The following is a 26,564-nucleotide window of genomic DNA, read 5'->3' on the forward strand; positions in this document are numbered from 1 at the left end:
TCATGGGGAATAATTGCAATCCCCGATCCCTATCACGAACGAGGTTCAGCGGGTTACCCGCACCTGTCGGCAAAGGGTAGACACACGCTAGTCCGTTCAGTGTAGCGCACGTGCAGCCCCGGACTCCTCTCCCGCGCTCTCTCTCGCTCTGACCTCCGCCCCGTCTGGCCCTCCCGTCCACGGCGGGGGGACCCGGCGGGCGAAACCTTCCATGTGGCCGCCTCGCCGGAGTGGGGTCAGCACGCAGTGCCCTCTCCTGGGGCTGCGAGGAGTGGCCATCGGGGCGAGCCGTGTCCTCGGATCTCGATGCGACACTCGTTCGGTTCCTGGGAAATCATGTGCTCCGCCGGGGTCCGGGGACACTTACCCGGCACCCCTGGCAGCATCAGGCACCTGCGGGTGCTGACAAACAGAGCAGACCATGCCGCATGGAGTCGGGTGCAAGCCCGCCCAGCTCCGGCCCAGAGCGCTCGGGCGGACACCTGGGGACCAGACACCTTAAACAGCGGAGGGGTTCCGGGTGCGCCGTGGGCAGAGGGAGGGTCGGTTCGCCTTAAGCAAGCCGAGACCCCTGGGTTCCGGCCGAGCGATCGTCCCTCCCCGCCGGGGCACAGGGTGCCACATCGATCGGGTTGCAGAAAGAAAAGAGTAATTTTCATTCGGTTCACTGTTTCCATACCGTAATCCATCCATCCACCTGTAAATCTCTCTGATGAGTTCTCTCGGACGTAGTGGGACAGGAGGCGCGCGCGACGCTTTCGCGGTGCGCTCTCCAATTTTCCCCCCAGGTCTTGGAAGTGCCTCCCAGCCTGAGGAACACCGGTCCGCACTCATCGGCGAGACTTCCACAAATTGCAGTACCCGATTTGGAGACGGACCCGGGCCGTACGGCGGGCTCCAACGGACGCCCGTCGCGGACCCTTTATCGGCCTCATAGGGGAGATGGCCCTGCCCCTGCTGTTCTCCGAGCTCCGCAGCTCTCCTGTCACGAGCCTTTTCGCAGGAACTCCAAAGAAATTGGCTTGTTGGACCCCGGTTCCTGGAGCCCTGCCTGGGCAGAATCAGATGCAAGAAGGCCTTGCCCATGCTGATCTCTGAGCTCCGTGCATCTTCTGTCACGGGTCCTTTCGCAAAAGCTCCAGGGAACCAGGCTTCTCGGTCCCTGCCCTCCGCTTGCTCCTAGAGATCCGCCAGAGGTGTGCTGTGGCGGGTAGCGACATGAGTGACCGAGGGCGCGCTTGACCCAGGATTCCTCCTCTCCTCCCCGAACCCCTGGAAGCGCCGGCTGGCCGCTCCGGTCCGCACTCATCCGCAAAACTTCCGCACGGGAGGCGGCCGCGTTCCCGGACCTGGGGTCACCCGAGGAGAGGATCGGCGCATGTGGGGGTGGCGCCGGGTGGCGGGGGCATCTCAGCGCCACCTGCCAGCGCCCCCCGGTGGCCGAAGCCGGCTCCGACCGCGCCGCTGGGGGGAAGGGGGAAACGGTGGAGCGCGAAGCGCCCCCGGCTGGGCGGACAGGGGGGGGAGGCGCTCGGCCTGTCCCGGGTCGCTGCTGCGGCGCCCCCCGCTGGCTGCCTGATGCCACTGCGAGGAGATTTCACGCGTTGTTTTGGGGGGGGGGAATAAATACCCCAGGTGGATGCAAGACGGACAGAGGGCCCAGGACCTCGTATGTCGGAGCCCGGGGCCCGTATCCCCGCAGTGGCGCCCCCGCTGGCCTCCCGATGCCACTGCGGGGAGATTTCACATTTTCTCTTGGGGGGAAAAATCCCCCGGGCAAAAGGAAGCGGGACCCGGGGGCCCGCTGGCCGCATGGTGTAACTGCAGCACTAAGCAGAAAAAAAAAGAAACAGTGAAAAAAATTATACAGTAAGTGTCGAGTTGAGTTGGGAATAAATATTGGTCCCACTATGCCCGCCCGGGCAGCCCGGGGAAGGGTGTCCCCGCCGGCCCCGGAGCGGACCATGGAAGCAAGCCGCCGTGGTCCACTGCACTCGCGCTGGCTCTCCGTTCGAACGGGGCACCTCCGGCCAAGTCCCTGGCCGGGACTTGGCTCGCTGGAGAGGGAGTCTGCGTCACCCGCTGGCCGCATGCTGTAACTGCAGCACTTCGCAGAAAAATAAAGAAACTGTGGAAAAAAATTATACAGTAAGTGCCGAGTTGAGTTGGGAATAAATATTGGTCCCACTCTCCCCGCCCGGGCAGCCCGGGGAAGGGTGTCCCCGCCGGCCTGGGAGCAGACCAGGGAAGCAAGCCGCAGCGGTCCGCTGCACTCGCGCTGGCTCTCCGTTCGAACGGGGCACCTCCGGCCAAGTCCCCGGCCGGGACTTGGCTCGCTAGGGAGGGAGAGGTAGGGCCTACCCCTCCCGTCGAGTCCACGTGCCCCGGACAGACTGAAGCTTAAGTCCGGCGGAGGAAGGGTATCGTCCGGCCCCTCCTCCCCTCCCCGTGGACCTGCCCCCGACTATTAAGCCCGGCCAGGGAGTCCACGTCGGCCCCCGGGCGGACCAGGGAAGGACCCCCCCTTCCGCGCTCCGCTGCGCTCGGAGGTGCTGACGCGCCGGTGGACGGGGTGCCTCCGGCCAAATCCCCGGCCGGGACTTGGCTGGCGAGGGAGGGAGGGCGCCCGGTCCAAGTCCCCCGCCGGCGCGGAGCAAGCAGGCCGCCCCCCCCCCCCCCCCCGGTAACACCGCAGCACCGGAGATTTTTCGGGGAATGCTCTGGGGAACTGTTTGCTTTAAACACACTCTGCATTGCACACACCGACACCCATTCCAGTCTGGTAAACGTGATTCTCGGGGACTTGCGCGAATTGTATGCTGGGTAGTTGAGACATGACTCCCCTATCACCTCCCAGGGTCAGACTCGTGGGGACCTCATTTTAGGTCCCCACCATGTCGGAGGTCCCACCAGTGTTGGTGTGCTGTCCGGCCCTTGTCCCCATTAGGATATATAAACAAGTGCACACACACTCACACACATATTATAAAACAAGAGTTATTTTTTGTCAGAAACCAATTTGACTACCAGTATGATTTTGTATTGTGAGCTGAAACCCACACTTCACACAGATAGGGCCTTAGAGGGGATAGAACCCAAGACCTCACTGCTGTGAGGTAGTAGTACTAACCACTGTGCCATCAGTACAGATACCTACAGTAACTCATGATGTTTTACTGTTATGCACACCAGTGCCTGCAGGAATGTACTGGTGTCTGAACTGTTATGCACACCAGTGCCTGCAGGAATGTACTGGTGTTTGAACTGTTATGCACACCAGTGCCTGCAGGAATGTACTGGTGTCTGAACGGATAGTGATGCAAAACAAATGAACTCACAGACAGACTGGGGAATATGACATTACGTACACAGAAGGTGACAGGGTAACAAAATAAACACAAAGTGAACAGAGAAGCCCAGAGGCTAAGAAACTGGGTGTCCCCCTAGTATTAGTAATGCGCAGATGGAAAAAGCAAGATGTTGTGTTTTAATACGTAGAGAACCCGAAATGCTGTTGCTAAGGGCAACAGCAAAACCCTAAAGGGTTACCAACGGGTGTGGCAGTAAACTCCTTGGTCAGAGATGGAATAATAGACACAAGGAGAGTCTCCACAATCCTAATCCTCACTTGCAGTGCACAGGTTCAGCTTACTGCCACTAAACTGACACCTGAACCCCTTGCACAGTGAGACAGGATTTAGGCAGGCAAATCTGAGAATACAGCCGCAAACTTGCTAAGTTCACAGAGTAGCAAAAGAACCCCAGCAAGTTAAACGACTGACTCCAGTCTTACTGCTAGGTCTGGATTGGCAGAGTGTAGTACCAAATCCCCAGGCCTATTTGCAGTAAGCAACAACAAATACAAAGCTACACAGTACTGGCTAACTTTCAGGAACTGACTAACCAACAAAGATTCAGCAGCATCTGCTTAACCTGAGAAGAGGCCTTATATAGCAGGTGCTGTCCACGCCCCACTCAGACCTCACAGACTGTGAGCACAAAAACCAGCACCGGATCCCCTGCCGTGCACAGAGCCTGTAACCACTGCACAGCAAAAGACCCGAACCGGAGTATCAGCTGCGCTCAGGTTACTCTGCTAGCACTTGTCTCCCGGTTGCCTTGACGACGTGGCAGCACAGGGCAGGAGACCCTAACAGTACCCCCCCTCTGACGAGGGGTCAAAGAACCCCTACCACCGGGTTTATCGGGGAACTGCGAGAAGAAAGAGCGTATCAGTCTGGGGGCATGAAGATCACAACTGCGCACCCACGACCGCTCCTCCGGGCCATACCCCTTCCAGTGCACCAAAAATGACAGCCGACCCCGAACCATCTTGGAGTCAAGAATCCTTTCAACAACAAACTCCCTCTGGCCACGTATCAGAAGAGGGGAAGGTCTTCCACTGGAAGAAGGATTACTAATCGCCCGTTTTAAAAGGGAACAATGAAATGTTTTATTGATACCCAAAGAACGGGGCAGATCTAACTGAAATGCCACCGGATTGATAACCCTGGTGATCTTATAAGGGCCGATGAACCGGGGGCCTAACTTATGAGATGGCTGTCTCAACTTCAAATTCTTGGTAGACAACCAGACGAAGTCTCCTAATTTGAAGCTGCAGGGTCTTTTCCGCTTATCAAAAACCCTTTTGGTCACTAATGACACAGACACAAGGGCTTTCTTCACTTTCCTCCAAATACCTCTAAGGACCGAAACCACAGAGGAACCACCAGGCGTGGAGTCCAGGGGGTCAAAAGAATTGGCCTTAGGATGATGCCCATACACACAAAGGAAGGGAGAGATCCCTGTAGCAGAGTGAGCCGCGTTGTTATAGGCAAACTCCGCCATTGACAGATGAGCAACCCAGTCAGTCTGACACTTGGAGACATAACACCTGAGGAACTGCTCCAAGGACTGGTTCACCCTTTCAGTCTGCCCATTAGACTGCGGATGGTAGCCTGACGACAAGCTGACAGAAATCTGGAGATCGGAACAAAATGCCCTCCAGAATTTGGCCACAAACTGGGATCCGCGGTCAGAGACCACATCAAGTGGCAACCCGTGGAGACGCACAACATGCAGCATAAATAATTCAGACAGGCGTCTGGCCGATGGCAGCCCAACCAGTGGAACGAAGTGCGCCATCTTCGAAAACCTGTCAACGACAACCCAGATGGCTGTCATCCCCGAGGATTTGGGCAAGTCCACCACAAAATCCATTGAAATGTGGGTCCATGGCTTAGATGGGATAGAGAGTGGATGTAATGGGCCAACAGGAACCCCTCTAGGAGTCTTATTTCGGGCACAGATGTCACATGCCCGAACCCACTGATCCACATCCTTAGCCACCGAGGGCCACCACACCGCCCTAGATAGCAACTCCCGAGTTCTGGCAATACCCGGGTGACCTGCCGACTTCTTGGCATGGAATTCCAGGAACACTCGCTGTCTTAACCTAGGAGGCACAAACAAAAGACCTACCGGAAGGTCTGGAGGAGCCTGCTCCTGTGCTCTAAGGACTAATGATAAGAGGTCCTGGGTAATGCCCACTTTAATACATGATGGGGACACAATGGGCAACGGCTCCTCGGTGGTCTCCAGGATTGGAGCAAAACTCCGCGAGAGCGCATCAGCCTTGATGTTTTTTGACCCAGGGCGATATGTTATCAAAAAATTAAAGCGAGCAAAAAACAAAGCCCATCGTGCCTGCCTGGCATTGAGACGCTTCGCTGACTCTAAATATGCCAGATTCTTATGGTCGGTGAGAATTGAGACCACAAACTTAGCCCCCTCAAGCCAGTGTCTCCACTCCTCGAGTGCATCCTTAATAGCCAACAATTCCCGGTTACCCACATCATAATTCATCTCGGCAGGCGAAAATTTACGGGAAAAGTAAGCACAGGGAAGAAGGCGATTATCAGACACTCCCATCTGAGAGAGCACTGCCCCAATACCCATCTCAGAGGCATCCACCTCCACCACAAAAGGACTCTCTGGATCTGGGTGTCGCAGCACCTTGGCCGATACAAATGCCCTTTTGAGACGGGCAAAAGCCGCTTTAGCCTCACAAGACCAGTGAGCAACATCCGCCCCTTTCTTAGTGAGTGCCACCAAGGGCGCCACTATAGACGAAAATCCAGCGATAAATCTATAAAAATTCGCAAAGCCCAGGAAACGCTGAAGCGCCTTCAAACTAGTGGGCTGCACCCAATCCAGGACTGCCTGTACCTTGAAACCCTCCATTTGGAAACCTTCTGGAGAGATAATATATCCTACAAATGCGATTTGCTGAACTTCAAATTCGCACTTCTCCAGCTTCGCCCCAAGCCGGTGGTCTCTGAGTTTCTGGAGGACTAAGCGTACATGCTTCCAATGTTCCTCCAGGGAATGGGAGAAGATTAGGATGTCATCTAAGTATACAACTAAGAATCTATCCAAATATTCCCTGAGCACATCATTCATGAAATCCTGGAAGACTGCCGGGGCATTACAGAGCCCAAAAGGCATCGCCAAATATTCATAATTCCCTGAGTGGGTATTAAAGGCAGTCTTCCATTCATCCCCCTCTCTTATTCGGATTAGATTGTACGCACCGCGTAGGTCAATCTTAGAAAAAATGGTGGCAGTACGAAGCTGGTCAAACAAGACCGAAATGAGAGGCAGTGGGTATGAGTTTTTAATCGTGATACGGTTCAATTCCCTGAAGTCGATGCAGGGTCGCAACGAACCGTCCTTTTTACCCACGAAGAAGAACCCCGACCCAACTGGAGACTGTGAAGGTCTGATAAATCCCTTAGCCAAGTTCTCCTGAATGTACTCTGCCATAGCCTGAGTCTCAGGACGTGACAGGGAGTACAACCTGCTCTTGGGAAGCTTAGCATTTGGCAACAAATCAATGGCACAGTCATAGGGGCGATGGGGAGGTAGTACCTCTGCAACTTTTTTGGAGAACACGTCCGCAAAATCTGCATAACACCCTGGCAATCCTGGCAAACTTAGCTGCGAGAGCCTGACTGGAAGGCTCAAGCAACTCCTGAAACAATCAGTACCCCAACTAAGAATCTCCCCAGAGACCCAGTCAAATTGAGGATTGTGGGCCCTTAACCAGGGTAACCCCAACACCAATGGGGCAAAAGTACAGACAGTCACATAAAAGGACAATTTTTCAGAGTGTGTGGCTCCAATAAACAAAGAAATCTGGCTAGTGCAAGAGGTAATTTTACCTTGGGATAATGGTTCCCCGTTTAACCCACAAATCTCAATTTCCGATGCCAAGGGTACTAAGGGAACAGAGTGTTTCAGGGCGAATTGGCAGTCCATAAAAACCCCGTCGGCCCCACTGTCCACAAAGGCCTCAGTCTTGACAGTTTGACCGAGGATCTTCAAGGTCACCGGAATGATAAAAGTCTTCTTGGGAAATTCTGACTTCTGGCCTGACAGGATATTTCCCATCACCCTCAGGCCCTGAAATTTTCCGGCTTTTCTGGGCATGATACTACCACATGACCTTTATTCCCACAGTACAAACACAACCCCTGCTGTCTCCTCCGCGTCTTCTCACGCGAGGAGAGGCGGGTAGCCCCAATCTGCATAGGCTCCTCGGAAAATTCCTTAGAGTCCGAGGTTCCCTTGGGAAAGAAGGAAACCTCGGTCTCCCTTTCAAGCCTACGCTCTCTCAGCCGTCTATCCACCCGGATAGATAGCTTGGATCAGCTCATGCAGTTATCAGGCAAGGGATATTGTACCAGTTGGTCTTTTATCTGGTTAGAAAGACCTCTTCGGTACTGGTGTCTCAGGGCTGGGTCATTCCACTGGGTATCATGGGCCAACCTCCGAAACTCCGTACAGTAAACCTCAACTGGCCTTTGACCTTGCTTAAGGATCGAAATCTTAGCCTCGGCTGAGGCCGTCTTGTCAGGGTCATCATACAACATGCCCAGGGCCGTAAAAAAAGCATCAACACTTTTAAGCGACGGACAGTCAGGCTGCAACCCATATGCCCAGACCTGTGGGTCTCCTTGTAGCAAGGAAATCACTATGCCCACCCGCTGAATCTCCGACCCAGAAGACTGAGGCCTAAGCCGGAAGTATAGCTTGCAGCTCTCCTTGAAACAAAAGAACTGTGAGCGATCTCCAGAAAAACGATCCGGGAGATTTACTTTCGGCTCCTTAACCCCTGAAGGTGCTGCTGCTGCGGGAGCTCCGCCAGCGGCCTGGGAGGTGTGCATTTTAATGGACAAATCATTAAATTGTCGAGTCAGGACCTGCACCTGATCGACCACCTGTTTCAACGTATTTTGAGGGGTATGCTCCATATTCCCACAAAATTTCAACAGGAGTATTAGGCTGCTGAATATGTTATGCACACCAGTGCCTGCAGGAATGTACTGGTGTCTGAACTGTTATGCACACCAGTGCCTGCAGGAATGTACTGGTGTTTGAACTGTTATGCACACCAGTGCCTGCAGGAATGTACTGGTGTCTGAACGGATAGGGATGCAAAACAAATGAACTCACAGACAGACTGGGGAATATGACATTACGTACACAGAAGGTGACAGGGTAACAAAATAAACACAAAGTGAACAGAGAAGCCCAGAGGCTAAGAAACTGGGTGTCCCCCTAGTATTAGTAATGCTCAGATGGAAAAAGCAAGATGTTGTGTTTTAATACGTAGAGAACCCGAAATGCTGTTGCTAAGGGCAACAGCAAAACCCTAAAGGGTTACCAACGGGTGTGGCAGTAAACTCCTTGGTCAGAGATGGAATAATAGACACAAGGAGAGTCTCCACAATCCTAATCCTCACTTGCAGTGCACAGGTTCAGCTTACTGCCACTAAACTGACACCTGAACCCCTTGCACAGTGAGACAGGATTTAGGCAGGCAAATCTGAGAATACAGCCGCAAACTTGCTAAGTTCACAGAGTAGCAAAAGAACCCCAGCAAGTTAAACGACTGACTCCAGTCTTACTGCTAGGTCTGGATTGGCAGAGTGTAGTACCAAATCCCCAGGCCTATTTGCAGTAAGCAACAACAAATACAAAGCTACACAGTACTGGCTAACTTTCAGGAACTGACTAACCAACAAAGATTCAGCAGCATCTGCTTAACCTGAGAAGAGGCCTTATATAGCAGGTGCTGTCCACGCCCCACTCAGACCTCACAGACTGTGAGCACAAAAACCAGCACCGGATCCCCTGCCGTGCACAGAGCCTGTAACCACTGCACAGCAAAAGACCCGAACCGGAGTATCAGCTGCGCTCAGGTTACTCTGCTAGCACTTGTCTCCCGGTTGCCTTGACGACGTGGCAGCACAGGGCAGGAGACCCTAACATTTACACACTGACTTGTGTGTACAGGGGTCCCCTATCATATGATAAGTGAGTTAATGTGGTACATATAAATGGGATTACAATTATGTGTTTTATTATTGTATACCTCGCAACTTACAGGAACTACTGCTAACATCTTGGTGCCAGATAACACAGGACACCATCAGAGCTCTTTTGGAGTCCGTGACTCAACAGGTTACAGCTGTTTTAGTGGCACGGGGTGGGTCAACACAATATTAGGCGCTAGATTTTAATGTTATGACTGATGGATATATTTACCAAGGCAAATTGTTAGCAGGCAGTTGCCCAAGGTAGAAGATTTTGGAGGCAGTAAAGCAAAGGGACTGTTTTCCTTGCTATAAAAACTACTTTTAGTTGTTCATACTATTAAGGATGGGTACACATTAGATGATATGTCCTCCGATACCGCGGATCAAAGCGACATAGCATCCAAATCATCTAATGAGTACCCTCAACTGCACGCTATCGCAGATTTTCGGAATCATCGTCACATCTGATGCTCTGCACATCAAATGTGACAACCCAGTGAATGACGGCATGCTCCTGCATATGGCCACTGAATGAAATATTGTGTGTTACCGTGCTATATCGTGTCTTTACATCGGTTGTCCTTAACAAGATATGTGCAGTATAACTATACAGTAAATCGTTTTGGTTTTTAATCCTCTGGCCATAGGATATTGACATTAACTCCACCTACAACCATTGTTAATGTGTATTTATTGATTAATTTTATTGTTTTGTTTAGTAAATAATTTATATACTTTTCCAAACTAGCAGCTGTGTTTTGAGCGCCCTCATTTCTTTTAGATTGTTCACAATATGGTAGAAATCCAGTACCATAGTGTGGGGGCAGCCATACTAGTCTGTTTTATATAACATAATACTGTCGGCTGGGTTTGGAATGCGGGTGGTCGGGATGTCGGTGGTCAAAAAACCGACCACAGCATCCTGATTGAGAGAATCCCGACAGGGGTAAGGTAAGTATACTTACCTTCTTCAATGCCCTCTAACCTTCCCTTCTCGCAGCCTAAGCCTAACCTCTTACACCCACCCCACAGCTCCCCCCCCCCACCCCCCACCCCTCTACCCCCCCCCCCCCCCCCCCCCGCCTTACCACTTAGGTGGGCCTGCCTGCAGTGTCTTGTTCGGTTGTTGGATGCCAGATTTTAATCCCAGTTCAGATGCTGGCTTTGGCATTCCGATCAGTGTCAGGATTCCAGGGTCATAAGCTATCACTCTGCTTACAGCTCTTCACTGGGATAGGCTCTTATCAAAGTCTATCTCCCAGCAAGAGAAACATGCCAAATTTTGCTTTTTCATGTTGCAATTTTTGGTACAATTTATTCATCACATCTCCATTAAAAATATGGATTATAATAAATCGGCCCTTAGTAGAATAAGGAAGGAAAAGCAGACATTGTAAGCAGATCGTAAGATTGCTCGTGTGTCAGGATATTGCTGCTATCTGTTGGAAGATGATGGAGCTGAAAATGTAAACAATGCAAACTTCTTCTGCACATGCTCAGAAAAAAGCCCACATACGCATACACTTTTGCAGATTAGCATGAAGTGGAGATATACCTGTACATTGTGTGTCTACTGCATAACGAGACTGATGCTATAATTTATGTTTAATTATATTAAGTACATTTCAACTTCTACTATGTACTCCCCCTTTCTGCATCCACACAGTGCGGCATTCTTATTTTTCATTTGTGCTGTAGCTCATTATCTGTCAGCTTTCTCAACAGCTCTTTGTTTTTTCTTTACCTCAGTAGCTGATGCAAAACGCGTTACCTTTGAGTACAGATTTAACTTTATTGAAAAGAAAAAAATGACATGGTGCTAAGTCTGGCAAGTATAGAGGGTGTTTTAGCACTGCAATCTGTTTCTCAGCCAAAAATTGCTACACAGAGAGAGCTGGGGGGTCTGGTGCTTTGTCCTGATGGAGGATGAAGCCATTTTTCCATAACTCTGGCCTCTTTTTGCTGATTCTTTCTCGCAAAGTTTTCAGAACATTTTTGTAGTAATGTTGATTCACTGTTGCGCCTTCTGGTATCCAGTCTGCCAAAATAACACCCTTGACATCAAAGAAATCAATTAATGTGGCTTTCAATTTGGATTTGCTTTGACATACTTTCTTCATTCTTGGTAATGATAGTGTTTTCCAGTGCAGGGACTGGTATTTTGTCTTAGGATTGTATTTGAAGATCCATGTTTCTTCACCGGTAATAACTTTATGTATCAAATGTGAATCGGTTTGAAATTGTTCCAAAATGTCTGTACAAATTTGCTTTCTGTTTCTCTCTGCTCAACAATGAGAATCCTTGGAATCAAACTTTTCTTAATATCTTGATACAAAACTTGCCCAACAATGTCTTTGTTGATGTTTACCTTCTCTGCTATCATTCGATGCTGAGTCAATGGTCAATTCAAACAATTTTCCCAATCAATTTTCCCAATTTTTTTCCAGCATTTTTGTTTGTTTTTGATGTGCAAGGCCTTTTGGGATGTTCATCATCTTCGACAACTTCACGACCATCGCTAAATCTTTTGTGCCACTCAAACACACGTGCACATGACATACAATCTGCCCTGTAAGCCTCGGTTAGCATACAGAAAGATTTGGTGGGCACTTTGTTCAATAACTAAAAGATTTAAGTTAACACGATGCTCTACTTTTGAATTATACACTTTTACAACACACTGGAAAAACACAACTTCTTTGAATGCTGTGTGCCAGCGAGCTATCTGTGCAAGAAGGGTGTAACTTGCAAAACCGTTTTGGGATAATCCACGGTGAATGTTCTCTCTCTCTCTCTTTTAACTCGCGCACTATGGTTTATTTTTTACAAGTACAGTCTTGTTTTTTAATAGCCACACCTTGTATGCCCACATGCCCATGGAGATGACGGACAGAGTTGGTAGAGTACAGGAAGGGCATGTTTGTATAATTATGAAGACGTGTAGGTCACTAAAGGGATGTAACAGTTGCAGGTAACTAAGGGCAGACACACTTGCACACTGCTAATGATAACAGGTGCCTGCAATGCCTTACTACTGCTTACTGTATGAAGGCAAATTTACCTCTCAGATTGATGCTTACTCCATTGCTTAAACATATTTTCTGACTTTGTATTTGTTACATAATTGCTTTCTTTTGAAAACTAGTTTCAGGGAGATTTTAGTTGGCATCAGAGTGCGCTATGCACAGCATGGTGCACCGTTCAGGGGGCGTGTTATGCTCCACCAAAAGGGTGTATCGAGCGCCACCTTATGGGTGTATCTATTGCCTCTCAGGGGTGTCCTGCAGTGGCAGGTTGTAATTTAAGTACTAAGTGCAGCATGCTACCAGAGGGGCATTTTGTATGGATGGCATGTGCAGCCATAAGTCAGAATCAGTCCCAGTATGTGACACTGGTAGACTCAACCAAAATGAGTCCTATGATCGAGTATTTTTTAAACCTTCACTGTTTGGGCACGCCAGGGGGCAGTGCCATCTCTCACACACACATACATGGGGTAGTGACTTCCTATACATCTAGGGGGCAGTGTTAGCCTGCACACACACGGGGCAGTGCCATTCTATATGCATACACACAAGAGGCAGTGCCATCCTACACAAAGGGGGCAATGCCATCCTACACAAACACATAGGGGGCAGTGCCATCCTACACATACAGGGGCAGTGTTAGCCCACACAAACACATCCAGAAGGCAGTGCCAATCTACACACAAGGGGCAGTGCCATCCTACACAAACACACAGGGGGCAGTGCCATCCTACACACACATCCAGGGGGTAGTGCCATCCTACACACATGGAGCAGTGCTGGTCTGCATATACACACGGATCATCCTACACATGCACACACACACACACACACACAGATCAGTGCTAGCCTGCCTACACACACACACACAAACACACATGGCAGTGCCTTCCTACACACACATTTGGCATTTGGGTGGGCAGAGGTATGTAGCCCTGTATGTGTGTGTGGGGTAAGGCTGTGGACAGAGGTAGGTTGAGCATTGTAAATGACAAGATGTAAGGAGTGGGTGGGAGCAGGTGAGTACCTAGTAGCATTGGTAAGGTGGGCACCCAGTTTTATGAGGGGAGGTAGGAGCAGGTGATTACCAAGTAGCGAGGGTGGGTAATTACTCACTATGGGGGTCACCGCTACTGTCACCTGTCCTCTTGGTTTCCCAGCAGGCCATTGCTGTCACAGCACTGGGCGGTCCATGGTAACTTCAGAGTGTTTATGCTCCCTGGTAACACACAGCTTATCTGTGATGGCCACGTGGTACTACACTGACCAATCACTGTGCATAAATGTCATCATTAGAGGCAGCATACCCCCAGCTGCTGTGTCTCCATCTCAGTGTAATTTTCTCATAGCTAAATTCAGTCTGCTGGTCTCCGTGAAAATGAGTCCGGATGAGGCAGTGGAGAATCTGGGGGATATGCATTGTGTTTCACGGAAGTGGGAGACTCCACTGTGAACCGGGAGTCTCCCGCAATATACGGGAGGGTAGGCAACTATGATGTGTTAGTGTTTAAGCATTTTTTGTACAGAAGATGCAGAGTTGTACCTGCTATACTAGAGAAGTTATTTATATTTACATTCAAAAGATAATAGTGAACGCATTTCACCAGCATTACAAATTGATTGTTAGGAAATCCCTTTATGCAAAACAGAACTCCAAGTCACAGATCGCAGCAGAAAACAGGTCGGTTTATTTTATGATGGTGAAGCATGCAGGAGAACAAGAGTGATGTCAGGCACAGCAGATTGAAAGAAATATTTACAGGGTATCACTGAAGCATGAAAAACTTAACTTGGTGGTGAATCCAAATATAAACTTAGGAACACTGGAGAACACGGTTTGCAGGCAAGACATGGAAGGTAACAGAGGTCTGGAACACAAGAAACCAAGGCTGGCAGGCAGAGCCGGCCCTAACCAATATGATACCCTAGGCAAGATTTTGGCTGGTGCCCCCTAGCACCACCGCTAGTTCTGCCTCTGACCCTGCACCCCTTTCCCAGCAACAGGCCACAAAGGTATGTGTTTTTGCTGGCAAGGGGCATGGCCACACAATAGTACCCCCAATTCAACTTATGCCTCACAGTAGTGTAACTTTATTTGCAATTTATCATACGATAGTGTCCCTTATTCACATTACATCTCACAGTAGTATCACTTTACCTTATATACGTTACTCCTCACAGTAGTGCCCCTCATTCACATAACATTATACTGAATTGTTCCTTATTCACATTACACCACACCATATTGCTCTTTATTCTCATTACACCACACTATATTGCTCTTTATTCACATTAGACCACACAGTAGTGCCCTTTCTATACGTTACGCCACACAGTAGAGCACCTTATACACATAATGCCACACATTGGTAATGCATTTATACACATAATGACACACATAATATCCCTTACACATATGCCGCACATTATTAGTGCCCTTATACACATAATGACACACACAGTGCCCCTTACACATATGTTACACATTATTAATGCCCTTATACACATAATGACACATATAGTTCCTGGCATGAGTCATCTGGCAGCTTTGCTAATGTCGGATGCCTATTTTTTTATGAAAATGCATCTTATTTGCATTGCTGTGTAGCAAAGATGCACAAGCAGCTTCTGCTGATTAAAATGATATTCTGCATGCCTATATACTGTGTGCGACTGTGACTGTATCTGCATACAAAATGCTACACACAGAATATAGGCATGCCGCATATCATTTTAATCAGCAGAAGCTGCTTGTGCCCCTAGGCATACCAGATGCCCTAGGCAATTGCTTAGTTTGCCTATGCCTAAGGTCGGCTCTGCTGGCAGGCTTGTCTGGAAAACTGACGTTTAAACAGGAACACGGGATACCAAGACTGGCAGGTTTGATAGGCAAACAACATTAATGATCCAGCAATGCAAGCTAGATATTTTGCCAATTATATAGCACAGGCAACAGGTGTACCAAGCTGGAATAGAACCCTCATTAATACACCTGACCACAAAACAGAACAAAACCCAAGGTATGATGATGACCCACAGTGGTAAAGAACATATTACCACAAAATACACAGCAACACATAATATAACATTGATGAAAACATGGTTGTAAGTGTACTGTATGTGCTGCATACTGTACTTGTATGCCTCAGAATATGGTTAAAATAAAACTATTTTTACATTCCTACATCTTTCTAACTCTGCAACAGTGCAGTGCAGTGGTTCCCAAACTTTCTCAGTAAGTAGCGCACTAGACTATCAGCAATTTTGTTCACTGCACACCTAGGTCAAAAGTTTCCAGTTATGCCATTTATATGGCCACATTCCCTGGCTGCCTCATGTGCCCCTTATAATGCCCATCAGACCCCTTGCACATGCCCTAAGACCACCTCTTCAATATTTATATGAATGTGGTCATATGAGCCAATGAGACTCAAATTGGAGAGATTGTAGTTTTATTGGTTCTCCTGTTTAACCTGACTACATGGTTGGTGGAAATAATGTGTGGCACCCCACATTTAGGAAATGTAGGAGCACTGAAGTTTAATCTACGATTCTGGGGTTTCAATTTGTCAATTTTCACTAGCCTGCAGATAGCCCAATGTATCTGGGAATACTGCAATGGGCCTCATTTAGAGTTGCATAGAAGATGCTGTTGCATTGTGTACTCGAATATAAATGTGGATTTAGAATTGCCATATTCAGTTTTTCAGTTGTGCATGCATCTATGGGTCCACACCATGGCTATCTGCTTATAATCATCATTATTGGGTGCATATGTTCTGGCCCCATTCCTCGGTGCAGGAGATCCATCTGGGGTCATACTAATCTCTGCATACAGTCTACTCTACAATTCCATCGCCAATGTTACAATCCCACAGCACACCATCAGATTACTTATCCTGTGGCCAGTTGCTGCCCATTCACATCTATTTATCCGCAACAAGTGTAGATGCAACCATCTGCAAAGTGGACCTGCATGCAAAGATAGATAGATAGATAGATAGATAGATAGATAGATAGATAGAATCAGGGGTTCTGTTATGTTAAGCATACAATTATACCTTAATAACTAAAGGAATTTCTCTGACGTCCTAAGTGGATGCTGGGGACTCCGTCAGGACCATGGGGAATAGCGGCTCCGCAGGAGACAGGGCACAAAATTAAAAGTTTGACCACTAGGTGGTGTGTACTGGCTCCTCCCCCTATGACCCTCCTCCAAGCCTCAGTTAGGTTTTTGTGCCCGTCCGAGCAGGGTGCAATCTAGGTGGCTCTCCTAAAGAGCTGCTTAGAAAAAGTTTGTTAGGTTTTTTATTTTCAGTGAGTCCTGCTGGCAACAGGCTCACTGCAACGAGGGACTTAGGGGAGAAGAAGTGAACTCACCTGCGTGCAGGATGGATTGGCTTCTTAGGCTACTGGACACTAGCTCCAGAGGGACGATCACAGGTACAGCCTGGATGGGTCACCGGAGCCGCGCCGCCGACCCCCTTGCAGATGCCGAAGAGAGAAGAGGTCCAGAAACCGGCGGCTGAAGACTTCTCAGTCTTCATGAGGTAGCGCACAGCACTGCAGCTGTGCGCCATTGCTCTCGGCAAACTTCACACCAACGGTCACTGAGGGTGCAGGGCGCTGGGGGGGGCGCCCTGGGCAGCAATGAAAGTACCTATTCTGGCTAAAAATACATCACATATAGCCCCTGGGGCTATATGGATGTATTTAACCCCTGCCAGGTTGTCAGAAAAACGGGAGAAGAAGCCCGCCGAAAAGGGGGCGGGGCCTATTCTCCTCAGCACACAGCGCCATTTTCCTACACAGCTCCGCTGCTAGGAAGGCTCCCAGGCTCTCCCCTGCACTGCACTACAGAAACAGGGTAAAAACAGAGAGGGGGGGCACTTATTTGGCGATATTAATAATATTTAAGCTGCTATAAGGGGAACACACTTATTTAAGGTTGTCCCTATATATTTATAGCGCTTGGGTGTGTGCTGGCAAACTCTCCCTCTGTCTCCCCAAAGGGCTAGTGGGGTCCTGTCTTCTATCAGAGCATTCCCTGTGTGTCTGCTGTGTGTCGGTACGTGTGTGTCGACATGTATGAGGACGATGTTGGCGTGGAGGCGGAGCAATTGCCTGTAATGGTGATGTCACCCCCTAGGGAGTCGACACCGGAATGGATGGCTTTGTTTATGGAATTACGTGATAGTGTCAGCACGCTGCAAAAGTCGGTTGACGACATGAGACGGCCGGCAAACCAGTTAGTACCTGTCCAGGCGTCTCAAACACCGTCAGGGGCTGTAAAACGCCCTTTACCTCAGTCGGTCGACACAGACACCGACACGGACACCGAATCTAGTGTCGACGGTGAAGAAACAAACGTATTTTCCAGTAGGGCCACACGTTATATGATCACGGCAATGAAGGAGGCTTTGCATATCTCTGATACTGCAAGTACCACAAAAAGGGGTATTATGTGGGGTGTGAAAAAACTACCTGTAGTTTTTCCTGAATCAGAGGAATTGAATGAAGTGTGTGATGAAGCGTGGGTTACCCTCGATAGAAAACTGCTAATTTCAAAGAAGTTATTGGCGTTATACCCTTTCCCGCCAGAGGTTAGGGCGCGCTGGGAAACACCCCCTAGGGTAGATAAGGCGCTCGCACGCTTATCAAAACAAGTGGCGTTACCGTCTCCAGAAACGGCCGCCCTCAAGGACCCAGCTGATAGGAGGCTGGAGAATACACTAAAAAGTATATACACACATACTGGCGTTATACTGCGACCAGCAATCGCCTCAGCCTGGATGTGCAGTGCTGGGGTGGCTTGGTCGGAATCACTGACTGAAAATATTGATACCCTGGATAGGGACAATATTTTATTGACTATAGAGCATTTAAAGGATGCATTTCTTTATATGCGTGATGCACAGAGGGATATTTGCACTCTGGCATCAAGAGTAAGTGCGATGTCCATATCTGCCAGAAGAAGTTTATGGACGCGACAGTGGTCAGGTGATGCGGATTCCAAACGGCATATGGAAGTATTGCCGTATAAAGGGGAGGAATTATTTGGGGTCGGTTTATCGGATTTGGTGGCCACGGCAACAGCCGGGAAATCCACCTTTTTACCTCAGGTCACCTCCCAGCAGAAAAAGACGCAGTCTTTTCAGCCGCAGTCCTTTCGTTCCTATAAGAACAAGCGGGCAAAAGGACATATCTGCCCCGAGGCAAAGGAAAGGGTAAGAGACTGCAGCAAGCAGCTCCCTCCCAGGAGCAGAAGCCCTCCCCGGCTTCTGCAAAGGCCTCAGCATGACGCTGGGACCTTACAAGCGGACTCAGGGGCGGTGGGGGGTCGCCTCAAGAATTTCAGCGCACAGTGGGCTCACTCGCAGGTGGACCCCTGGATCCTGCAGGTAGTATCTCAGGGTTACAGGTTGGAATTCGAGACGTCTCCCCCTCGCCGGTTCCTAAAGTCTGCTTTGCCAACGTCTCCCTCCGACAGGGCGACGGTATTGGAAGCCATTCACAAGCTGTATTCTCAGCAGGTGATAGTCAAGGTACCCCTTTTACAACAGGGAAAGGGGTATTACTCCACGCTATTTGTGGTACCGAAGCCGGACGGCTCGGTAAGACCTATTCTAAATCTGAAATCTCTGAACCTGTACATACAAAAATTCAAGTTCAAGATGGAGTCACTCAGAGCAGTGATAGCGAATCTGGAAGAAGGGGACTTTATGGTGTCCTTGGACATCAAGGATGCTTACCTCCATGTCCCAATTTGCCCTTCACACCAAGGGTACCTCAGGTTCGTGGTACAAAACTGTCATTATCAGTTTCAGACGCTGCCGTTTGGATTGTCCACGGCACCCCGGGTCTTTACCAAGGTAATGGCCGAAATGATGATCCTTCTTCGAAGAAAAGGCGTATTAATTATCCCTTACTTGGACGATCTCCTGATAAGGGCAAGGTCCAGAGAACAGCTGGAGGTCGGAGTAGCACTAACTCAAGTAGTGCTCCAACAGCACGGGTGGATTCTGAATTTTCCAAAATCCCAACTGATCCCGACGACACGTTTGCTGTTCCTAGGGATGATTCTGGACACTGTTCAGAAAAAGGTGTTTCTTCCGGAGGAGAAAGCCAGGGAGTTATCCGAACTCGTCAGGAACCTCCTAAAACCAGGAAAAGTGTCTGTGCATCAATGCACAAGAGTCCTGGGAAAAATGGTGGCTTCTTACGAAGCGATTCCATTCGGCAGATTCCATGCACGAATTTTTCAGTGGGATCTGCTGGACAAGTGGTCCGGATCGCATCTGCAGATGCATCAGCGGATAAACCTGTCGCCAAGGACAAGGGTGTCTCTGCTATGGTGGTTGCAGAGTGCTCATCTGTTAGAGGGCCGCAGATTCGGCATACAGAACTGGGTCCTAGTGACCACGGATGCCAGCCTGAGAGGCTGGGGAGCGGTCACACAGGGAAGAAACTTCCAGGGCGTGTGGTCAAGCCTGGAGACGTCTTGTCACGATCCAGGTAATTCCTTATCAGTATTTACCTTCCAAATGCCTCCTGAGACTGTCCCAGTGTTCCAAGCCTGGATTCCATCTGCACTGTCTGTGTGCAGGACGCTGCATCTCATTGTCTCTAATCTCCTTACTGTGATTCTGGCAGCATCAGGGTTAAGTTTCACATGCAAGTTACAAACAGTCTTTCCCTCCAAGTTCAAACATGGGCGCAGCCATGTTTGTTTTCATCACATGTTACTTTTCAGCCTATCAGCTGCACTCTGGTTTCTACCTAATTACCCAGCAGCTGCACTCTAGACTCTGCTTAATCAGCCAGCCAATCCCTGTTTCCCAGCTGGTATAAATATCTTGTTCCTGAGCTGAAAAGGTTGTCAGTGCTTCAATTGTCTTCAGTGATTCCAGTGTGCAGTTCTTCCATGGACTTTCTCTGCTGTACAGCCTGACTCTGCAGTGTCTACATTGCTCCCTGTGACTGGCAGTTACCTGAGACCGGCTTCCAGCTTCTAGCTTCCAGCGGTGCTCTGCCCTGCCAGTAACCATCGGTGTTCCGCCATCGATCCCCAGTAACCATCGGTGTTCCGCCATCGATCCCAAGTCTCCATCGGTGCTCCGCCATCGATCCCCAGTCTCCATCGGTGCTCCGCCATCGATCCCAAGTCTCCATCGGTGCTCCGCCATCGATCCCAAGTCTCCATCGGTGTTCCGCCATCGATCCCCAGTCTCCATCGGTGCTCCGCCATCGATCCCCAGTCTCCATCGGTGCTCCGCCATCGATCCCCAGTCTCCATCGGTGCTCCGCCATCGATCCCAAGTCTCCATCGGTGCTCCGCCATCGATCCCAAGTCTCCATCGGTGCTCCGCCATCGATCCCAAGTCACCATCGGTGTTCCGCCATCGATCCCAAGTCTCCATCGGTGCTCCACCATCGATCCCAAGTCACCATCGGTGTTCCGTCTTCGATCCCAAGTATTTCTCTGAACTGTGATTCCTGTTACCTGTACCAAGTCATCCGTATTCCTCTGAACTGTGTTTAATAAACCTTTGAACTTTCCTTCGTTGTCTTGGTCACGCCTTCGGGCATTTGTTCTAAAGGTTCCCTGCTTGTCTAAGAACCCTGTACTGCCTCCCAGGTACACATATACCTCAGCCCCTACAACTGAGGCTTCCCCCTGGTCAGCACCAGCCCTCAGTTTGTGACAGTAAGCACTGAACCAAATGGATCCGGCCGGAGACCAGGTCCAAGCGACCAGGCCGATGCAAGAACTTGCAGCCTGCCCTGAACGTCAGGGGGCTACACGGGGCCATGTGATTCGCTGTCTCCAGGACCTCTCCTCTCGGCTGGATGGAATACAAGTAACCCTCCGTGGTTCAGGGGCGTTCAGTGTGCCGACTGCAGTACCTTTGGTGGTATCCCCACCCACCATTCCCGTTTCTGCTCCTTGTCTCCATTTACCGACACCTGCCAAGTTTGATGGTTCCCCAAAAGCCTGTCGGGGTTTCCTAAATCAGTGTGAGATATATTTCGAGTTACAGCCTGGCAGTTTCCGAACTGACCGCACAAAGGTTGCTTACATCATCTCTCTCCTCAGGGGCTCCGCCCTCGATTGGGCATCACCTCTATGGGAGAAGTCTGATGCCCTGCTCTCTTCATATGCAGACTTCGTGGCAACCTTCAGGTGCATCTTTGATGAACCAGGTCGTGTGACCTCTGCCTCCTCTGATATCCTCCGGCTACGTCAGGGGACACAAACAGTCGGTAAATATCTGGTACAGTACCAGATCCTAGTGTCCGAACTTTCCTCAGCCCAAGGAAGGGCGTCTGTGTCTACAGCCCAAGAAGGGGCGTCTGTGTCTACAGCCCAAGAAGGGGCGTCTGTGTCTACAGCCCAAGAAGGGGCGTCTGTGTCTACAGCCCAAGAAGGGGCGTCTGTGTCTACAGCCCAAGAAGGGGCGTCTGTGTCTACAGCCCAAGAAGGGACGTCTGTGTCTACAGCCCAAGAAGGGGCGTTCGTTTCTGCAACCCCAGGAGGGGTATCCAATGTTCAAGCTCTAGTAGGGGCATATGAGTCTTCTCAAAAAGGAGTTTCTGATCTGTCAACCCCAGGAGGGGTGCTGGAGAAAACAACCCTGAGAGAGGTGTCTGATTCGTCAACCCCAGGAGGGGTCACCAAAGTTTCAGCCCCAAGGGAAGTATCCAGAGCCAAGTTCCCAGATGGAAATTTTTGTGCTACAGATGCAGTTATGAACTCCTGTTTGCCGTCTTCAGAGAGCACCACCCTGTTGGCATCCAGCATGGACCATGTCCAGGATGGTCTAACTGAACACTCAGATACCACTCATTCCGGTTCTAACCGGATTCAGACTCCTTCAGTTCCAGCTGATTCGAATGTCAATCCAAAGACTCCTCCGGTCCCAGCCGGTTCAAGCTTTTCTGGACCCAATCCGGTTCCATCCGTAGGTCCAAAGACTCCTTCAGTTCCAGCTGATTCAACGGTCTCCAAACTCAATCCTGTCCTATCCGTCGGCCCAAAGTCTCCGCTGGTCTCAGCCGGTTCAAGTTTGTCTGGACTCAATCTGGTCTCGTCCATAGGTCCAGTACAGTCTCCTCTGGATCCAGCCAGTTCAAGTTCATCAGGATTCAATCTAGATTCTTCCATTTGTTCAGGTAAAGAATTTATAAGAAGTGTCCTGGGGCCACTCCTAAAGGAGGGGGTGCTGTCACGATCCAGGTAATTCCTTATCAGTATTTACCTTCCAAATGCCTCCTGAGACTGTCCCAGTGTTCCAAGCCTGGATTCCATCTGCACTGTCTGTGTGCAGGACGCTGCATCTCATTGTCTCTAATCTCCTTACTGTGATTCTGGCAGCATCAGGGTTAAGTTTCACATGCAAGTTACAAACAGTCTTTCCCTCCAAGTTCAAACATGGGCGCAGCCATGTTTGTTTTCATCACATGTTACTTTTCAGCCTATCAGCTGCACTCTGGTTTCTACCTAATTACCCAGCAGCTGCACTCTAGACTCTGCTTAATCAGCCAGCCAATCCCTGTTTCCCAGCTGGTATAAATATCTTGTTCCTGAGCTGAAAAGGTTGTCAGTGCTTCAATTGTCTTCAGTGATTCCAGTGTGCAGTTCTTCCATGGACTTTCTCTGCTGTACAGCCTGACTCTGCAGTGTCTACATTGCTCCCTGTGACTGGCAGTTACCTGAGACCGGCTTCCAGCTTCTAGCTTCCAGCGGTGCTCTGCCCTGCCAGTAACCATCGGTGTTCCGCCATCGATCCCCAGTAACCATCGGTGCTCCGCCATCGATCCCAAGTCTCCATCGGTGCTCCGCCATCGATCCCAAGTCTCCATCGGTGCTCCGCCATCGATCCCAAGTCTCCATCGGTGCTCCGCCATCGATCCCAAGTCTCCATCGGTGCTCCGCCATCGATCCCCAGTCTCCATCGGTGCTCCGCCATCGATCCCAAGTCTCCATCGGTGCTCCGCCATCGATCCCAAGTCTCCATCGGTGCTCCGCCATCGATCCCAAGTCTCCATCGGTGTTCCGCCATCGATCCCAAGTCTCCATCGGTGTTCCGCCATCGATCCCCAGTCTCCATCGGTGCTCCGCCATCGATCCCCAGTCTCCATCGGTGCTCCGCCATCGATCCCCAGTCTCCATCGGTGCTCCGCCATCGATCCCAAGTCTCCATCGGTGCTCCGCCATCGATCCCAAGTCTCCATCGGTGCTCCGCCATCGATCCCAAGTCTCCATCGGTGTTCCGCCATCGATCCCAAGTCACCATCGGTGTTCCGCCATCGATCCCAAGTCTCCATCGGTGCTCCACCATCGATCCCAAGTCACCATCGGTGTTCCGTCATCGATCCCAAGTATTTCTCTGAACTGTGATTCCTGTTACCTGTACCAAGTCATCCGTATTCCTCTGAACTGTGTTTAATAAACCTTTGAACTTTCCTTCGTTGTCTTGGTCACGCCTTCGGGCATTTGTTCTAAAGGTTCCCTGCTTGTCTAAGAACCCTGTACTGCCTCCCAGGTACACATATACCTCAGCCCCTACAACTGAGGCTTCCCCCTGGTCAGCACCAGCCCTCAGTTTGTGACACGTCTCTTCACATAAATATACTGGAACTAAGAGCAATCTACAATGCTCTAAGCCTGGCAAAACCTCTGCTTCAGGGTCAGCCGGTGTTGATCCAGTCGGACAACATCACGGCAGTCGCCCACGTAAACAGACAGGGTGGCACAAGAAGCAGGAGGGCAATGGCAGAAGCTGCAAGGATCTTCGCTGGGCGTAAAATCATGTGATAGCACTGTCAGCAGTGTTCATCCCGGGAGCGGACAACTGGGAAGCAGATTTCCTCAGCAGACACGATCTTCACCCGGGAGAGTGGGGACTTCATCCAGAAGTCTTCCACATGATTGTGGTCCGTTGGGAAAGACCAATGGTGGACATGATGGCGTCCCGCCTCAACAAAAAACTGGACAGGTATTGCGCCAGGTCAAGAGACCCTCAGGCAATAGCTGTGGACGCTCTGGTAACACCATGGGTGTACCAGTCAGTGTATGTGTTCCCTCCTCTGCCTCTCATACCCAAGGTACTGAGAATTATACGGCAAAGGGGAGTAAGAACGATACTCGTGGCTCCGGATTGGCCAAGAAGGACTTGGTACCCGGAACTTCAGGAGATGCTCACGGAAGATCCGTGGCCTCTACCTCTAAGAAGGGACCTGCTTCAGCAGGGACCTTGTCTATTCCAAGACTTACCGCGGCTGCGTTTGACGGCATGGCGATTGAACGCCGGATTCTAAAGGAAAAAGGCATTCCAGAGGAAGTCATCCCTACCCTGATTAAAGCCAGGAAGGAAGTGACTGCACAACATTATCACCGCATTTGGAGAAAATATGTTGGGTGGTGTGAGGCCAGGAAGGCCCCCACGGAGGAATTTCAACTGGGTCGATTCCTACATTTCCTGCAAACAGGATTGTCTATGGGCCTCAAATTGGGGTCCATTAAGGTTCAAATTTCGGCCCTGTCGATTTTCTTCCAGAAAGAATTGGCTTCAGTTCCTGAAGTCCAAACTTTTGTCAAAGGAGTACTACATATACAGCCCCCGGTTGTGCCTCCAGTGGCACCGTGGGATCTCAATGTAGTTTTGGATTTTCTCAAATCCCATTGGTTTGAGCCACTCAAATCGGTGGATTTGAAATATCTTACATGGAAAGTAACCATGCTACTGGCCCTGGCTTCGGCCAGGAGAGTGTCAGAATTGGCGGCTTTATCGTACAAAAGCCCATATCTGATTTTCCATTCGGACAGGGCAGAACTGCGGACGCGTCCTCAGTTTCTCCCTAAGGTGGTGTCAGCGTTTCACCTGAACCAGCCTATTGTGGTGCCTGCAGCTACTAGCGATTTGGAGGACTCCAAGTTGCTGGATGTTGTCAGAGCATTAAAAATATATATTTCAAGGACGGCTGGAGTCAGGAAGTCTGACTCGCTGTTTATACTGTATGCACCCAACAAGCTGGGTGCTCCTGCGTCTAAGCAGACGATTGCTCGTTGGATTTGTAGCACAATTCAACTTGCGCATTCTGTGGCAGGCCTGCCACAGCCTAAATCTGTCAATGCCCACTCTACAAGGAAGGTGGGCTCCTCTTGGGCGGCTGCCCGAGGGGTCTCGGCATTACAACTCTGCCGAGCAGCTACGTGGTCAGGGGAGAACACGTTTGTAAAATTCTACAAATTTGATACCCTGGCTAAGGAGGACCTGGAGTTCTCTCATTCGGTGCTGCAGAGTCATCCGCACTCTCCCGCCCGTTTGGGAGCTTTGGTATAATCCCCATGGTCCTGACGGAGTCCCCAGCATCCACTTAGGACGTCAGAGAAAATAAGAATTTACTCACCGGTAATTCTATTTCTCGTAGTCCGTAGTGGATGCTGGGCGCCCATCCCAAGTGCGGATTGTCTGCAATAATTGTACATAGTTATTGTTACAAAAATCGGGTTATTATTGTTGGGAGCCATCGTTTCAGAGGCTCTTTTCGGTTATCATACTGTTAACTGGGTTCAGATCACAAGTTGTACGGTGTGATTGGTGTGGCTGGTATGAGTCTTACCCGGGATTCAAAATCCTTCCTTATTGTGTACGCTCGTCCGGGCACAGTATACTAACTGAGGCTTGGAGGAGGGTCATAGGGGGAGGAGCCAGTACACACCACCTAGTGGTCAAACTTTTAATTTTGTGCCCTGTCTCCTGCGGAGCCGCTATTCCCCATGGTCCTGACGGAGTCCCCAGCATCCACTACGGACTACGAGAAATAGAATTACCGGTGAGTAAATTCTTATTTTCCACTTTATCTTTATTGATGAGTAATGTTCAACTAGGATTTATGCATGCCTTCTCCGTCCATCATCGTTGCTGGTTCAGTCCCAGTGTATAAAACTGTGCTTTATTTAGATCAAATATTTGAAAGCAGAATGTTCGTAATGGTTTTTTTTTTTTTTATATATCACTCAGGGCCATCTTTTCACATAGGCACATTGGGCAGCTACCTAGGGTGGACTGGGCCGGGGGCACATATGCACCTCCAGGCTGTTGCCTCCAGACTTCCTTGGGAGGCAGTTAGAGTATGCTGCCCAGCCGCT

The 26,564-nt window shown here is 49.9% G+C and overlaps 1 protein-coding gene across 2 annotated transcripts in view; it reads left to right on the forward strand.

The window, feature by feature from the left end:
- LOC135056149 (immunoglobulin superfamily member 10-like) overlaps positions 1-26,564 on the forward strand; it is a 134,935-nt gene that overhangs the window by 13,677 nt on the left and 94,694 nt on the right. The window lies entirely within an intron of this gene.

Source organism: Pseudophryne corroboree, chromosome 3, assembly GCF_028390025.1.
Source record: "Pseudophryne corroboree isolate aPseCor3 chromosome 3, aPseCor3.hap2, whole genome shotgun sequence".
NCBI classification, from domain to species: Eukaryota; Metazoa; Chordata; class Amphibia; order Anura; family Myobatrachidae; genus Pseudophryne; species Pseudophryne corroboree.